This window comes from Cyanistes caeruleus, chromosome 11 (assembly GCF_971803275.1).
Source record: "Cyanistes caeruleus chromosome 11, bCyaCae1.hap1.1, whole genome shotgun sequence".
In the NCBI taxonomy this organism is placed as follows: domain Eukaryota; kingdom Metazoa; phylum Chordata; class Aves; order Passeriformes; family Paridae; genus Cyanistes; species Cyanistes caeruleus.
This window is the reverse complement of record NC_141711.1, coordinates 21,082,353-21,094,964: the sequence shown is the minus strand read 5'-3', so window position 1 is coordinate 21,094,964 and position 12,612 is coordinate 21,082,353. Positions and strand designations below refer to the sequence as shown.

The following is a 12,612-nucleotide window of genomic DNA, read 5'->3' as shown; positions in this document are numbered from 1 at the left end:
GCCGAACTGAGCCGAAGCAAGGCGAGCCCAGCCCAATGGAGCCAAAGGGAGCCGAATGGAATCAAACCGAGCCGAATGGAGCCGAAACAAGGCTAGCCCAGCCGAATGGAGCCGAACTGAGCCGAAGCAAGGCGAGCCCAGCCGAGCCCAGCCGAGCCCCGATGCAGGTAGCGAGGAGGGACGTGGCCCAGAGCGGGTCCGCAGCTCTCCAGCCCCTTTCCTCTGAGGGGTAGCGGAGCAGGACGTGGTGGTGGCGGATGCTGGAGCTGGGCGGGCTTGGGCTGCTGAGGTGGCATCTCAAATGAGACAGAGGCTCCAGCAGGCACTAGACCTGCCACGAGAGGGGCTGGGGGTCGATCCTTAGCCACCACAGCACGTCTTTCTTTTCCTTTTCTGACTCACACAGCTCCTCTTCTGCTGCAGCCCCTGTTGTCCTCCCTTTATGTAACTGGAACATTTTATATACTACATCTTTTTAAGAAAGACTGGAATTGAAAGATCTTCCCTCTTCCCACGGTGTTAATACCCAGGGACTTACACAGCGTCCCTCGCCATCCACTCAGTGGGATGATCTCAAGTGCAGTTCCTATAAGCAGCTGCACGATGCAGCCCCTCAGCATTGGTAAAGACATGATGTAGAGAATAATTCAGCAGCTGCAGAACAGTTCGATTTTCACTGGCTTTTGGTTTTAAGAAAAGGAAAATAAGCTTAGGGAGTCAGGAAGTGAATTGACACATGAATTTCATGCACAAGCAGGAAATCGATAACTACGGGGAAATGATGTTCAAGCAAGCAGATAACGCAGTGGAAAACAAGCTTCACTAACAAAGCTAAACCCACCCTTTTGGGTGCATCTCAGCAACAAAGGTTATGTCCTGCTTGAGCTGCTCTTCAATAGCAAATGGGCGGCTCTAAGTTGGTTTTACAGTAGGATAGCACCCTCAGGAATCCTACTGCACTACTGCCAGATAAAGTGACCTCAAAAGCTGGAATCCAATTTATTTTTTTTTTAAATTGTCTTAGCACTACTGTGCTTCCTGATATCCTCTGGTCATTCCTGGAACACTGTATGCACCTCCCCCTCTTACCCATACTAGAGAAAATGCTGAGGGGGGAAGGCTTGCAGATGTAGTTCATCAAGTTTAACCCACAGCCACCTTTAATGTGTGCCTGTCTTTCCAACATTTTCATGTCCAAGATCAATATATTTTATACACTACGTTCTTGTGCTCAATATTCCATTGATATGAATAAATGAGGAAAAAACCTGGTTCCATTCCCCTTCTCTAAGAAAATTATTATATGGTTTCTTTCAGCTGTACTCTAAAGAACTGAGATATGTGCCATGCAAAACTATTCAAATTAATGCCTAAGATGTTTAGGCACTTAGGAATTTTATTCCATTTTGTGTTTCAAAACAATTCCAGTAAACAAATATTTTTGGTAATAAAATAATAATCCAGTAATAAAGTATTTTTGGTTTATATAAAACACATGGTAAGCTCTTAAGGTGAGGTTTGGGCACAGGAAGTTGTCTGAGATTGACTTTTTGTGACAGTGACATGGCAATACTCTCTGGTGAGCAATTCCAGTATCTCCCAGTCCTGGCTGCTTCTGAAGAGAATCTGTGCCAAGGCAGGGGAAGGTACTTAGGCATTCTGAATATTTCTTTGTATATGCTCTGAAAAATGTCATTTGAACATAATATGTGGGAAACAGTAAAGGTAAGAGGACTTTCAGAAGCTGTGAAAATAGGCCTCATGAGAGAAAAAGCAGAGAACTTAGAGCTAGCTGCAGCTGCAAAGCCTAAAAGTAAAGAAGATACAATATGCAAGGATATGAAACAATAGTTGAGTTGTTAGGCTTGGCTAAGCTGGACCTTAAGACTGCAGAAAAACATGCTTACAAAATAGTAGAAGGTTTTAAGCTTAGTAATAGAATATAACAAACTGTTAATAGAAAGCAAACAAGCATTGTTTGGAGGTGTACATGTGCTTTTAATGTTTGGCTAGAACAACTGTCTGTAAGCTTTAGCAATATGCTATTGCCTGAAAAACTTATAAAATGTTCTGTAACAAAGAGATTTTGGAGCTGCTTGTGGTAGACGTGAGCTTGTGCCATCTCCTGTGTCTGTAGCTGAGACTGGTGCCTGAAATAAAAGCTTCACCCAGTGGTCCCATCCCATTTGTGAGAAAATTACCCTCCAACAGTAATACTTGAAAAACAGTGAATATGGCCAATGTGATAATTTAACAGTGTGACTGTATTTTTAATTTAAAAAAAAAAAAGTTGTTTTCCAGTACTTTTGAAGGGATTATTATGAATATCCTCTAGACAGGTGGTAACATCTTGCTCTGCCTTGGTAAGAAAAACCAGTGTTCTTCAGTCAGTTTTGCTTTTGTGGGCCTACTGTGTTAGAAAAAGAATTTGTTTCTTTTCAATGCTTGTTAGACCACCCAAAATTTTTTATTCATTCTCTTGCTGTTATATACCTAGATGTGACTTGTTTGAATGTGTTACCAGCAAGTTTTCAGGTTTATCTTTCTGCAGGATTACTATGGAGGAAAAAAGCCTCAGATGGGAAATGCTTGAAGATCTACCAAAAACATTTCAACACTGTGCAGGAATGCTCAGACAGAAACTACTGTTGTACCAAAGATAGGCACGTGTTTACTATAATTTGTCTCTGAGAGGTAAATTCATTCAGGTAAAGCTTTTAATTTCTTATGTATGTAATTTTTCAGTATGTAGCTGAAAAGACCAAGAATTTTGTCATTGTCTTAATCCATATCATAAACCAGAATCAAAATACTAAAATAAATGCAGCAGACTAGACACAACTATTTGGAGAAGTTAGAAGTGAAACCAGACCTTTGCATATATTTGTTCTTGTACTATATACACTCTAGAAACTGGATACATTAAAATTATATTTTAGCAACAGTAGAGTATGGTAATTTGCTGTATTCACAGAACACATAAAAGCAATTACCTAATAGATTTTCAATACATTTTAGTATTTGATAAAGTTCTGTGTTATGTATGCAAGAATATAATTTTTAATGTTAATGCCATTGTCGTGGTTTTAAAGCAGTAACTAAAAAATTACTAGAAAACTTACTTATTTCTTGCTGTGAGATATGGATTAGAACAAGAGCAAATCAGGGGTAAAACTTAAAAGGAATAAAGAAAGTTTATTAACAAAAGTACAAGAATAAAAAAACTAAAATAAAACTTCCAGAAAACTCCTTTTTTTTCTCCCACTACCCAACCATTCTCTTGTTTACATGACAACATAGAGACAAAAAACTTTGGAACTTTGGTGTTTAAACAGTCCCCAATTCCTGCTAGAATCTTTTCATCAGTCTCTGTAGAGAAACAGAAGTCTTCTTCTGCTAATCTATGGAGTTTCTCACAAGAAAACTATTTCTGTTATAGTTTTCTATTTCTCTGATGCCAGCTGCCCGAAATCTGTCATCAGTTCTCTCCTCCCATTTCACATCACTCTGAGGTGTGCATGGGTCCATGAGTCTAGGGATGTCATTTTTAAGGATGAGTTATTCAAAGGCAGAAGTTTTCTTCATCTGTTTCTGTGAGCCTCCCTGGAAACAGAAGTTTTTTCTTTGCCTCAAGCAGCCTGTGATAGACTGGCATTTAAGAAAACAAAGAGAAACACCTAAGGAAGTTAAAACCGCTGGAGGCTGGTGGGAGTTTGTCTCCTAGCCAACAGCTGGCCATTTCTAAGAATTGACAGCAGTTTTAACCATTGAAAAGTGAGATCAACCTGTGAACACCACCTTAAGACCTAAGCCTGGGAATTTCTTTGTTTCCTGGCTGTGAAAGGTAACAGAGCTCCAGCTGGCTTCCCGTCCCCGGCCCAGCCCATGCGGCCCGGGCAGGGGCTGGGCTGGGCCCAGCGGCTCCAGGCCGGGAGATGGGGCCTGCGGGGCTTGCCCTGGGCTCTGGCCGGGCCAGGCCGGTCCCTGGCTCGGCTGCAGTTTTTGCTGTGACTGAATTCACCACAGACTGCTGAGTAAAGAGAGAGAAAGCTCTTGACCTGTGGCGGGCTGAGACAGTGACCACACTCTCCAGAGCAGCCATGAAGAATCTTCCATTGCAGACAGCTCCAGCTGCTGCTCCGGCAGAGATCACAGAACCATCTACAAAGCCTGGGCAAGATTTTAACCTTTTCATTACCCAGATGAGACTTGCAGATTAATCCTTTTACCCAGAGAGAGAAAAAGAGAGTAATCAACATGTAAAGAGACTTTATAAACTATAAGAGACAGTAAAGAAAAGATTTAAGCTTCAGAAAAGGTAGAGAATAAGGAGATGCTTTAATTAAGCTGAAATATTTTTCTGTTAAAGCTATGGAGATGGACAACAGTGTTCTGAAAAAAAACTCCTTTAATTCATGACAGAGTATATTGGGAGGAATAGAGTGTTCAAAGTGTGGATTTTGAGCAAAAGGTGGAGTAATTGTGATACAGTGAAGTGCCGGAACAGAGCGGGGAGAAGTAATAGTTGAAGATTTGGGGCCTTGAGGGGCAAAGAGAAAACTTTTGTTTCCAGGGAGGCTCACAGAGACAGATGAAGAGAACTTCTGCCTTTGAATAACTCATCCTTAAAAATGACATCCCTAGACTCATGGACCCATGCACACCTCAGAGTGATATGAAATGGGAGGAGAGAACTGATGACAGATTTCTGGTCAGCTGGCATCAGAGAAATAGAAAACTATAACAGAAATAGTTTTTTTCTGTTTTTTTCTCTCAACAGAGACTGATGAAAAGATTCTAGCAGGAATTGGGGACTGTTTAAACACCAAAGTTCCAAAGTTTTTTGTCTCTATGTTGTCATGTAAACAAGGGAATGGTTGGGTAGTGGGAGAAAAAAAGGAGTTTTCTGGAAGTTTTATTTTAGTTTTTTTATTCTTGTACTTTTGTTAATAAACTTTCTTTATTCCTTTTAAGTTTTACCCCTGTTTTGCTCTTGTTCTAATCCATATCTCACAGCAAGAAAATGAGTAAGTTTTCTAGTAATTCTTTAATTACTGCTTTAAAACCACAACACAGCCCCAAATCTTCAACTATTACTTCTTCTCCTCTGTTCCACCACCTCACTGTATCACAACTACTTCACTGTTTTGCTCAAAATACACACTTTGAACATTCCATTCCTCCCAATATACTCTGTCATGAATTAAAGGAGTTTCTTCAGAACACTATTGTCTATCTCCATCGCTCTAACAGAAAAATATTTCAGCTTATAAAGCATCTCCTTATTCTCTCTTCCTCATCTAAAACTTCTAAAAGAAGTCCTTTCTTCACTGTCTTTGATGATTTTATGATGTCTTTTTTCATGTTGATTGTCTCTCTCTCTGGGAAAAAGGAGTAATCTGTACGTCTCATCCAGGTAGTAAAAGAGTTAAAGTCTTGGAAAGCTGCAGATGTTCATGGTGTCAGGTTTCAGTTCAGCAGCAGAAACTGCAAACCCAGTCAGGCCGGCCGGCTCCGTTTCTCTTCCCCCCGCCCTCTGCAGCCTTGTCCGGCCTGGACGGGGGAGGGGGAGGAGGCCGAGACAGAGCCTGTTACCTCTTCAGAATCAGGAAACCAAAGAGAGCAAGAGAACCCTGGCTTTACATCTTAAGGTGGTGTTCACAGGTTGATCTCACTTCTCAATGGTTAAAACCACCACCAATTCTCAGAAATGACCAATAATTGGTCAGGAGAAAAGACTCCCATCAGCCACCAGCAGCTTCAACTTCCTTAGCTCCCAAAGCTATCTTAAAGGTAAAGTCACCCTATGACAGCCATGATGTCACAATTATTTTATTTTGAGGAGTAGTAGATTAAAATTGTTATTTATCATGGGTTTTACAGTCAGGAGTGGTAATTTAACCAAAAGTGTCGAAATAGTTCCCAAGCTGCATGTTATCAGCTTATTATTAGTTTTCTTTGAATAGCAGAAAATGAGACATACTTGATTTGTTATATATTGCAATTCAAAATATACTAGTATTAAATATTAATGTCATTACTGTCACACTATGCTTCTGCAACTGTGGACATCATCAAACCTAAAATAAATACAGAATTTCTGCTTATACTCATTTATGTATTAAAGCTTTTATTTTGTATTCCAACACAGGAGTATTTGCTGTTGTTATATTTCTATATTCCAGCCCAGAGCTGGAAAAAAAATGAAAGAACCCTGGTAGTATGCATAAGCTATGAAGTGAAAAGATTCTTTCCAACAGATTTCAGCTCTGCTCTTTGTTTGAAGTAAAAGAGGAGTAAAACTCTTCTGCTGGTCACATTGAACCAACGTAAGTTTGAATAGTCTGCGAAAGACACAAGAGTATAAAAATTATTTCATTTTATAGTACTTCAGCCATAATTCAGCCATAGGATAATTATGCTGTAATTTACTCAATTACACTCAATTAATCAAAGAACTGGAAAAAGAACTGGAAAATAAGTTTTTCTAAAACTAAGTTTAAAAAAAGTGAATTAATTTCATACACAAAGCCATGTAGTAAAAATATAGTCATTTAAACTTCTCAAAGCCCTTTGATAATGGAGCCCTGCAGCCTAGTCACGTGCAGTGCAGCCTCAGTTTCCTCTTGGAGCCCAAATCTACTAAGGGTCAGGTCTCGGATGAGCCTTCACCCAGAACTGGCTCCAAGACTGATTGGGAGTCAGTCCAGAACAGGGCTCACACAAAGAGCAAAGTCTCAAGGCCAAAGCCAAAATTTCATCAGGTTGGATTGGTTTTAACACTGAATTGTAGCAAAATTGCTTGTCCAGTAACATCACTGTTACCATGAAACTTTACATGAGCTCTTAAATAACCTCTGTCCTATCATGAAATGCATTGCCAAATATTGTGAACTTGCTTTACCTCTGCCTGCTGTTCCTGGGGCTGCTCTGGGCCAGGCAGCCTCAGTGGCAGCCAGCACTGGCTGCAGCCCGAGCGGGCTCCCCAGGACAAGGCCCCGCAGTGAAGAGGCCAAAGAAAGGCCTGAGCAGCAGCAGAACTCTCAGCAAAGTTATTTGGGCAATGAAGGACTACCCACAAGTGCACAGCAGCATGACTGTGGACAAAAATCAACAACTTTCCATCTCATGTCGTAAAGCTTCCAAATCCCAAAACAGCAGCATATCAGGACAAGTGGCACAGTGAACAGTGTCACTACTGTGCCTATCATGCAGGACCTGTGGACATCCTGGGGGCAGACAGTTCACTGCATCCTCGACATAGACTCCTGTTTCAGTGATAACATCTACAGAAGCAATGGGCAGTGTGAGCCCGTGCTGTGCTCTGCTGCTGAGCTGGCAGCATGCTGGATACGGCCAGGACGTTCTCTGTTTGCCCCAGAACTGGGGCCTGCAGGCACCTTGCTGCCCCTTGGCACAGGCTGTGCCACCCAACAGAGCCCAGAAGGCCGGGAGCAGAGCCCAGGGACAGCGCAGCCGCTTGGGCAGTGGCTCCTTCCAGGGACTCAGGCCAAAGCCATCCCTGAGCAGCCAGAGCCACCCCTGACCCTCCCTGCTCTGTGACAGCTCCCCCAGCCCAAGGGGACAGAGCCAGGCCCTGTCAGGAGCCAGTGCAGGCCGTGACCAGTTGGGAGCCAGGGCTGGCTGTGGCCCTGGGCTCATGGCAGGGCTCCCACTCGGGGCTGCTCCTGTGGCTTGGGCCTGTGATTCCAATGGCCTGTGCATGCAGCACTTCAAGCAAGTAATGCCTGGCTCTTAATATTAAAGTTGTGTTAAAGACATTTATTCCCAACTTTGACAAGATGAAAGAACTGAAGCCAGTTTTTGTAAAATGCCTGCATAAGCACTACCATAAATCACAGCCAAAAGGTGCCCCACAAGGTATCCCACAAACATGGACCAAGCAGCTGCTGATCCTTCTTCAATCCTGGCTGCATTGCAGCCCCCCAGGCACCAAGAAGAAAAGGCTCTTACTGAGAGCAGGCAAACTTAACCCTCTGCCAGAACACAAATTTAGAGGGCAAAAAATTTAAAAACGCCACACCAGCAGCCATGCTTCCCAGTGAGAAGGGTTGGAATTCTCTGCCCCTCAACACTTCCCCAGCAGGTTCACAAAGGTAACTGGGATTGAAGCTGTGCCCTCAGAACCAAGAGAGCCAGCCTCCCTTCAGGGTGAGAAGCCACTGCCACAGTTATACCCCTGGGTGCCTCCTGTGCCCCAGAGAATGGCCATAGCTGTAAATGTCTGTTTGGCTGCAGCACAGGGCCAGGCTGAAGCTTGGCAGCCTCATCAGACCCCACAGCTGCAGCCATTCCCTGCCAGGGCCCTCACCTGGCCTAGCCCGGCCTGAGCAGCCCAGACTGGCCTCAAGGGATGGGCTCCACCTGCCCACTGTGCCCACAGGCAAGGCCCAAGGGCTCGCAAGAGGTTTTCTCCAAGCACTGCAAAACCTCAGCCAAGAGTGTCCCCTTTGCTGTGCTGAGAAGAGTAAAAAACCCTCTCAATTAAACCCTACTGCACACCTCATGTGGGAACCCTGCACACTTCAGGAGAGAGCTGAAATTTGCCCTGCGTGCCTCATGAGGTGCAGGCCCAGGTGATGCCACTGAAGGAAATGTGCCCTCAGCCCAGGGACGCTCAGCTTGGACTCCCCCAGCCCCTCGGGGCCCCACCGCTGGTCACAGCAGCCCCTGCCTGGCTCCTGCCTGCCCACACCGTGGTCAGCCCCGGCTTGTTGTGTCATTCCCCTCTGGCTGTCAGCTCGGGGAGTGCCCACTCCTCCCCCTTACCCCACTCCGGGGGGAGCGCCAGAGGTTGAGGCTTTTTTCCTCTGTCCTTCCCCGCTCCCTGCCGGGGCCCAGGTTTATCGTTGTTACTGGAGTTTCCTTTTTCCGGACCCCTCTGTTTGAGTCCTTGCTGCCGGGGGGCCGTGCCGACCGCCCTCCCCCTCTGCCCCGCCGCGGGGATGCAGCGGGGAGCCTGAGGGGACGGAGAGAAAGCGCCGCTGTCATTTCCAGCAGTCGGGGCCGCTCCGTGTTTCTCCGGCCCCAGCCCAGGAACGTGCGGGGGACTCAGCCTTTTGGTTTCCCGAGGATAGTGAAGTGTTCTCGCCGGTGGTCCCCGGGGCATTTCCGTCTCCTGTGTCCCATCTAAAGGAGGTCGGGTGACTGTCCCCCGCCCCGCTCTCCCCGAATACCCAAGTCCCCTCCCGTGAGTTTACTCCTACACCTTTGTAGGCATTCGAAGGAGTCTGTGTCTGTTATTTCTTATCTTAGCGTGTTTAACATTGATTTGTAAAAAGTTGTTAAGTTTGCTAGCTGTGAAAAATAATTGGTTCTTTCTGAAACTCGCACCCTCCAAAGAAGTCCTGTTAAAATAATCAGCCCAGACCCCCAAACCTTTGCCTCTTCCTGGCGTTCCCTTTGCAAGAATACATTGTGAAATATAACCCAGAAGAGTCCCCCTTATGGCTTCTGTTATAAATTGTCGTGACAAAATAGAAGGGACAATTTATATAATAATTAATGAAAGCCAATTTTTATTAATTCAGCAAGCAGTAAAGCAAGCAAAAACCCAGCTGGGGGCGAGCCGGAGGACACTTCCTCTTAAGTGTCCTGCACATGGCGCGCGCCTTGGCTGAGGAGGTTCCCTTTTTTATACAGTCCCTGCATCTGTGTCTTCCTGGATCGCATCAGCACCTGCACCTCCTGTTGCTAGGGGGTCTTCTTCTGCCTCTTGGTGGTCGTGGGTAGGCAATTGTCCTTAATAAGGAGATGTTCTACTTCCCCTTTGTACAGCCGGATAGCATTTTGCAGCTCCAGCTCTGCAGTTTCAGCTTCTTGCCTTCACAGCCACATATGTGGTCATTGTGGTTAGGCGTTTCTGCAATGTTAGCTTTTTTGAAACAACCTTAGCATTCATGTTTTAGTAATAATATTTAATTTGATTAACAAATAATAAAAATTTATTACAGCTTCTTTACTTGGTCTATAGACTTGTGCTCAGAGGGAATTGGACTGCTCAAATCCTGATCTAAACCCAGACAGCAGCTCTGGTCAAGATCCCTCCTGGCAGTGGGCCGGAGAGAGAAGAAAACCTGTATTTGAGCTAGCTGGAAAACTCTGGCTTGAGTCACCGGCTGCTCCTGGACATGGAGCTCAGCCGGGGCTGGTGCCGTGTGGGCTTTGCTGGTGGTACCAGCCAGACACGGGGGTAACAGTTTCAACACTTTATTTGAACACAAAACATGGGCCAATATTTAAACACAAAACATGGGCCAAGGCCTGCTCTGGTGGACAGGGGCTGCCCACCTTCAGTCCTGGCCAGGGTGCAGGGCCAGGGGGCTCAGGGGCAGAGGGTCTCGCTTTGGAGGTTTGGGTTTTATGACGCCCTCAAAACGGGGCTGCACCCGCAGCAAAGCAGATGGGGACAGAGCTGAAGCGCAGGGATAACAGGTCAAGTGCTCGCTGACTAAAGTCTTTGTCAGGTCTTCTGAAGGTGCAGAGGTGCTCCTGAGCAGAGAGGAGGCGGCTGAGGCCCCATCTGCTCCTGGCACAAAGGGCACCTCCTGCACACTAGGGAGCAGATCCAGGGGGGTCTGGGGTATAGGGTTTAGCTTTGGAGGTATAGGTTTTGGGACACCCTCAAAATGGGGCTGCAGCACAGCAGATGGGGACAGATTTAAAGACCAGGGATGACAGGTCAGCTTCTCGCTGAGTGGAGTCTTTGGTTGGTCTTCTGAAGGTGCAGACGTGCTCCTGTGGAGAGAGGAGATGGCTGAGGCCCCCAGCTGCCGCTGGCACACAGAGACCCTCCTGCACAGCAGGGCCCAGAGCGGCCAAGGCTCCCCAGCACAGCTGCAGCTGCTGGCACAGCTTGGCCCAGCTGGAGAGCTGCCCCTCAAGGCCCCGGCGAGCAGGGGATGGCTCTGGGCAGGGTTGCTGGCCAGGAGCAGGCCCCAGAACGCCTCTGCCTTTCAAGGGCAATCTCGTTCCCGCTCTTCCTCCTGCCCACCTTGCTTTGCCTCTGCCTGCTGCTCCTGGGGCTGCTCTTGGCCAGGCAGCCTCAGTGGCAGCCAGCACTGGCTGCAGCCCAAGTGGGCTCCCCAGGACAAGGCCCAGCAATTAGGAGGCCAATAAAAGGGCTGAGCAGCAGCAGAACCCTCAGCAGAGTTCTTTGGGCTACCAAGAACTATCCACAAGTCCACAGCAGCCTCACTGGGAATGTTTACTATGAGCAGCCTTTCAAGAAGCTGTTTGACGTAGAGATCAGCAAAACACTCACCCTTTTCTGTTCCAGCAATACCAGATTCCAGCACAGCACATCATCAGAAAAAGGGCTCCAGCAACCAAAATGGCCATTAGCTTAATCAAACCATGTGTTCCCGGGCTGAAAATTCTTCTCATGCTTTCCCAGATAGTCTGACCATGAGTTGTGGTGCCGGCTGAATCTGTGGGAGCAATGGGCAGCGTGAGCCCGTGCTGTGCTCTGCTGCTGAGCTGGCAGCACGGTGGATATGGCCAGGATGTTCTCTGTTTCCCCCAGAGCTGGGGCCTGCAGGCACCTTGCCACCCCATTTTGCACAGGACATCTCAGTACCCAAAACCCCTGAGCTTGCATGGTATAATTCCTCTGCGCTGTGCTGGTCTTCTTCAGGCAATACTTGTCAAAGATATGGATAAGGATCAGGAACAAGCCCATGCTTTTGGAACTGCTCTGGGGCCCTCCCTCTTCCAAACACCCCCTATAGCTGATCTAGCCCGAGACCGAAAAATTTCAGGGGATCTCAGGATGTGCATGGCCTGTGGTGCAGTTTGAGACTCCCTGTCAGCTGATGCCAAATGCCTTCCTGCAGAGGCTGGGGAGAAGCTGCAGCCAGGCCAGGCTGGGAAACAGCCCTGCAGGCTGTGAAAGCAGCAGAGGGGAAGTGAGGCTGCCATGGATCCCTTCCTGCTGTGCTGGGCACGGCGTGTCCAGATGTGCAGAGAAAGCCCCCGGCTGCTGAGTCTCAGGAGAAGGCTGAGGGACATGGACTCACCTTGTCCTCCCTGCACTTCTTTCTCTGTTGGTCTCAGGAAATCATTTGATGATAGAGACTTTTTGGTTCCATTATCTTGGGTCTTTCTTTTTGGAGGACCTTAACACAAAGTATTTCAATTTCCCAGGAATGGATCCCAAAAAACCAGTCCCCAGCCTGTGGGGTCAGGAGGGACACACCACTTACCCCTGCGATGGGAGCCAGGCTTGGGTGCAGTAACCACCTCAAGATCTGGGGAAGCGCTCCCTGCAGACACACCTGTAACTAAACAGCCACAAAAGCTTCTCTCATCTCTGCTGATCTGCACAGGCAGCTCTGAGCTGCAGGAGCCCTGAGGGGATCACGCAGGCCGAGGGCACACACGTGCACGGCTCTGTCCTGGCACCTGCAGCGATGCTGCCCTGACCGAGCTCTGGGCTCTGAGCTGGCCGCTCTCCCTGGGGGAAAGGCCTTGACCTACTCTCACCACCTCTCTGAGGCTCAGTCCTGGGTGGGGGTTGAGGAGCTGCAGCACCTTCACCAAGAGGCTTGGCTGCAAAGAAAGGCAGGACAGAACAGCTGCTGTGGCTCTATA

At 47.0% G+C, this 12,612-nt stretch overlaps 1 long non-coding RNA gene across 1 annotated transcript; it reads right to left on the bottom strand.

Moving 5' to 3' along the window:
• Positions 1-9,516: 9,516 nt before the first annotated feature.
• On the bottom strand, positions 9,517-12,302 carry LOC111944540 (uncharacterized). Its single transcript, XR_015275098.1, has 4 exons — positions 12,225-12,302; positions 12,039-12,137; positions 11,285-11,450; positions 9,517-10,758 (listed from the first exon to the last, which is right to left on the bottom strand). It is a non-coding gene; the product is annotated as an uncharacterized LOC111944540 (long non-coding RNA).
• Positions 12,303-12,612: the final 310 nt, after the last annotated feature.